Consider the following 5,123-nt stretch of genomic DNA (forward strand, 5'->3'; position numbering starts at 1 on the left):
GGCAGAGGCCAGATCCAGTTGCGCAGAAACGAGACATGACCAGATGTGAAAACCTTCCCTTCATCACGCACCAGGTAAATGGAGTAACGAAAAACACGCCAATCAGACGTGCTGGAGGGAACGCATTCTGGCTCTCAAAACTTTGTTCTCAGAAACAAAGCAAATCGTTTATTTGGAAAGCAGAGCTTTTATTTTACTCACGCTAGATCTCAGCCTAGTCAGAGCCAGTGGCCCCTGTGGCCCCCAGCCTGTCACCGACGGAGCCTTTCCACACACACCCAGCCACTGTTTGAACGCCCGCTCCTCCCCGTCGAAGGTCCTACAAGATGTGGCGGACTCTTCAGCACACAGGACGAGAACCACCCCACAGAGCGCGTGCAGGTTACCTGGCTCCTACGAGCTAGCTGCTGCTCTGGGACTAGGTGCTGAGCACCCCGAAGGCACACACCCCCTTGGCACCCCTCGTCTCTGCTTCCTGCCCAACATCCTCTGACTGTTTGACACACATTAAGCATCTGTGTGCAATGCACACAGTCTATAATGTACTTAGTAATACTATAATGTAATACGCGTCATGTGCAATGCACGCAGTGTCTAATGTGTCCAATGTGTAACCCACGTAGTTTGTAGTGCAGCTCGTGTGTAATGCACGTAGTGTGCAATGCACGTAGTGTGCAACGTGACTAGTGTGTAATGCACGTAGTATATGATGCACCTAGTGTATACGTATGTAACGCGTATCCCATGTACTTTGTCACACCCGTAGCGTGTGACGCACCTGGCGCCATCCAAGGCGATGGCTTTGCAGTCGTACAGAGCGTGACACAGGCGTCCCCAGCAGGCTTTGCTATCTGCCCCTGTCAGTTTGCAAACTCCAGTCTGGAAAATTCTTCTGCTTCTTTTTTAACTACACACAGGCCACACCAGCCACTCACTTCCTTTTCCTCTTTTTAAGGGCAGTTCTATAGGGAATGTCGGATAGCCCAAAGAAGACCCCAAGCACATGTTACAATCGTCTGCACCCTCGCCTGTCACCTGCCAACATAGCACAAGGCAGTTTCTCCCCCATGAGTGTCGCTCAGAGAGGACAGGGACGAGGTCATCCAGCCTGGGCTGCAGATCCGGCCCCTCGTGGCTTTCATTCTGGCTGGCCACCCCTGGCCTGACCCGTGGGGACACACAGAGGGGGCGGCTCCTTCTCCGAGACAGTTCTTTAAAAGCTCCCTGTGCTCTCCACTTGGCAACCAGAGCCTGTGAGGTCATCTCTCCACCTTCCTGCAGCATTTAGACTCTGGCTGTGACTCAATGTTTACAGTCCCTTCGGCCTGTGAGGAACACAGTGGTGAAGAGCGAAGGCAGTCCTTTCTGGCACCGAGGTAAGTGTGGACATGTTCTTGGGGAGGCGGGAGTGAGGTCACAGGGCTGCCTGCATGCGAGGCACTCTCCTCGGCTCCTGGCAGGACACTGTGTCCCACAAGGAGCAGCGGGACCTGTTGAATCTGAGCTGTCACCTCTGGGAAGGGAGAAGGAGCTGTCTGCTTGCTGGTCTTGACGAGCAAAGTCCCCATGCAGCCAACGCCCGTGCATCAGGCACACAGTGACCTTTGTGCAGAAGAAGGAGCCTCTGGGCACTGTCACCCCTTGTCGGGTGGGGAGCAAAGAGCATATATCCCACAAATCAATCCTGGGCAAAAGCGAAAGGAAGCCTTTTCTGATATGGAGGTGAAGACACCTGAAGAAGAGGCATGAACAGCAGGCAGTGTCCTTCAAACCCCACAGGACGGTCTTCAGCAACATGTCATCACGGTCTCTAAGCACCGTGACGTCACGAATTTCACTCACGTCGTGTGACTCGCATGTGCACACACCAGACACAACTCTTTATTTTGTCTGTACCTATCACGGTTTCTTTCCTGAGGGCTCGCTGATCGGCCGCAGGGGGACAAACTTAGACGCCCATCAACTTCAAACCTGTTGCGTGTCAGCCTTTACACAGCCTCTTCAGTGGATGTTCTGGTCTCACACTGGGCTCTCGGGGGCCTCTGTCTTCGTCTCTGTCTCTCAGAGATGGCGTCTGGGCAGTGACCGATGCCACCTTACAGCAGCGGGGAGGGCGACGGTTCCTCTGCCTTCTCCGGCCTGACTGCTCCCCGGCCTCTGTCACCAGTGCACAGGTTTGAGGCTGGGGGTGCTTGACTCCCTGGCGACTACTTCCAGGTCCCGGCCGTGACACACAGGAGCCAAGGGCGGCACTGGCGAGCCGAGCTTTAAGACTTTCTGTCACCAGACCAAGCTGACCTCGCTGGGGCTGCACGCGGCCGGGATGGACCCGCCTCCCCTCGGGGTCCCCAGAGGGGACAGGGCAAGGGCTCGCCCCATCCTCCCCTCTATCCTTTCTTCTCTCCCTCCCCCTCGCTTTTACCGCATCTGCTCTCTGGGCCTCACGAACTTGAACGTCCTGGAGTACAAGCTGAAGCTCCGAAGAAGGAGAGGAGCACTTGGAGTGAAGCGGAGTCGTCTGGTCCAGGGATATTCCAACACGGTTTAAAGACGCTTTATTTTTAATGATAATCTCACTCGGTAGCCCAGTAGGCCAGACAGGTAAAAGCAGAGCCGGCCTGTCGAGGCATGGTAGCCCAGACAGGTAAAAGCAGAGCCGGCCTGTCGAGGCAGGTGGGAAGGGACCAGACCTTGTGGAATAGGAGGCTTCGGACTTCAAAATATGACTCTGTGAAAACCGCTGATGGTTTTCGAGCCCGTCATGGAAGAGCTGGAGAGCTGGAGACTGACGTACGTTGTCACGCAACTTGCAAGTGGCAGAGACTTCGAACCTTTCTCTGAACTCTTCGAGCCATCGTTTAGTTTTCCCCAAACCTTAGCCTGGTCGTAAGGACCGTATGCTGCTGATACGCAACGAGAAGCATCCATTCTGAGGCCTCAGAGGCAATGGATGTCGATGGCGAGAAACAGTTCGCCATCAAAAACAAATAATTTAACGGTCAAGCCTAACAGCACAAAAAGTGAAAGATACTAATGTGTTTCACGCCGACTAGCCTTTACTTAATACCTTCCTTATGTCTGGCCCTAATGAGACATCCCGATTAAGTCCCCTTGGAGTGTGACGGTCACGCTGACGTCCCAGAGACACACGCAGAGGCTGCTCACCTGACGCTCGGTTTAGCCTGGGTCTGTTCTGATTCGTACACTACTGAGGGATGAGTGGACGCATCTCGGAATGTCTGCGGACTGTGTCGCATACCTGCCGAAGTAAAATTTACTTGAGGTCTACAGAGCAGAGGAGCAAAAAAGTGACTTTAGACAAAAAGTGACTTTAGACAAGGATTAGAACACCCTTGAGAAAGAACACACGAAGAGGCAGACACTGAAGACAAGCGCGTCAGATGCTCTCAGCTTTCTATCAAGGCAGCTGTCACTTGAACCTTCGAAACCTAAGCCATTACAGGCTGGGAGGAATGGGAGTCAGTGGGCCACTTACTGTGTGGCCAATGACTTGTAAACACACCTTGTCGCCACATGTGTTCGGGCAATTACTGGGCAATCACACCTGCCAACGACCTGGTAATTAAAGATGGGGTCTCACGTGGGCTGTCGTCTGGGAAGCAGGAGCTCATTCGCTCACTTCGCTGGCACCATCGCATCCTCCTGAGAAGACCAGATGCCTTGAGGAGCCGTTAGGTAGCTGATCCATTTATAGAACAACTGAACGACAGGGCCGATGGCTCTAGCTCTGAGACGGTTCAAAGGAGTTGGTTCTTCCTGGGTTAAAAGGGAAGCTGTCGCCGACTGAGAAACCACATCGGGGAAGGCCCAAGCTCGGGGCGCACGTGTCAGGTGGGCAGTTACGTAACAGGCGTCTGCCAAGCGCGGGGCACACGAGAGGCCTTGTGGCAAAACGAGCAGCCCTCCCAACATCTGTCTGGCTCTGGGCGCCGAGCTGAGGGCTTCTCATTCACCACCTCACTTCGTCTTCCTGACCAGCCTGGAAGGGAGATGTCACTGTCTCAATTTCACAGACGTCCTGAGGCTCAGAAAGGCTGAAGAAGGACTCACATCGCTCCTGCCAGCGGACGGCTCCCTCGGGACGTTAACCCGCATCTTCTAATGGCACTCCTGGGGTTGACCTCTTGCCTTTTTCTTAGGATAAAGGGACAAGGAGCAGAATTCGAAGGCATAATTCCAGCCTTCAGGAGACTACCGAGGTGGAAACAACTCTAGAACGATGTAAAGCAGCCCAGGAGCCGGGGCAAGGACACCGGAGCGACAGCAGAGAAGCGCGGAGTCATGTTTTGGATTCACGCAGCAAACGCAGAAGGATGCCCTAAACGGATGCGAGTCTTCAGCCCGGGGCTAAAAAAAGGCGAAAAATTTTAACCTCACCTCCGCAAGCGATGAATTCTGTCACCAGTTCTGTTCTAGCAGCCCCCCTCTGCGACGGCTGGACTGAGTTAGAAATGTGTTTTTCTTACCTTTGAAAATATGATGAGCTAGAAATTGCTGGAAAAGATCCTATGTCAGGAGCTGGAAAGCATGGACTCAGAGGGTCGAAATCGCAGCAGTGTAAAAACCTTAACGTTTTCTTGTATTTTTCCATCAGCTGAGTGAAGGGATAAGCGCTGACTGTCTGGGCGGCATTGGTAAGGGACTTCGCTGTTCTGCTCCGTTGGCGACACACCTATAGAACACCCTGCTCAGAACGCGCTGTGCCTCCCTGGGACAGGGTGCGAAAAGATGAGCTCACACGTGCTGGGATGGACCCTAGAGTGTCACAGAGAAAAGAACCAGAGAAGCTCCCGGCTCTGACGCCTTCGAGGGTAATGGTGACATTTAGTGACAGTTTCCTTCGTTCCTTTCCTCCGACAAAGTTTCGCCCCCTTTGCGGCCGGGAAGCCAGCTCGGGGGATGCCGGCAGCGCCTTCCCTGTCACGTTGCTGGTGAGGGCTGCAGAGCTGGGGGTCGTACGGCCAGGCACTCGCACTGCGTTGGGGCGTGTCCCAGCGCCGAGGGACCGTCCCCTCCTCTCCCGCGCATTCGACCCTAATCAACCAGAATCCGATCGACGCATCCTCCGCAGCCAGCGAGGGCAGTGACCTGGCCTCCCCGAC

This window comes from Pteropus alecto, unplaced genomic scaffold (assembly GCF_000325575.1).
Source record: "Pteropus alecto unplaced genomic scaffold, ASM32557v1 scaffold65, whole genome shotgun sequence".
In the NCBI taxonomy this organism is placed as follows: domain Eukaryota; kingdom Metazoa; phylum Chordata; class Mammalia; order Chiroptera; family Pteropodidae; genus Pteropus; species Pteropus alecto.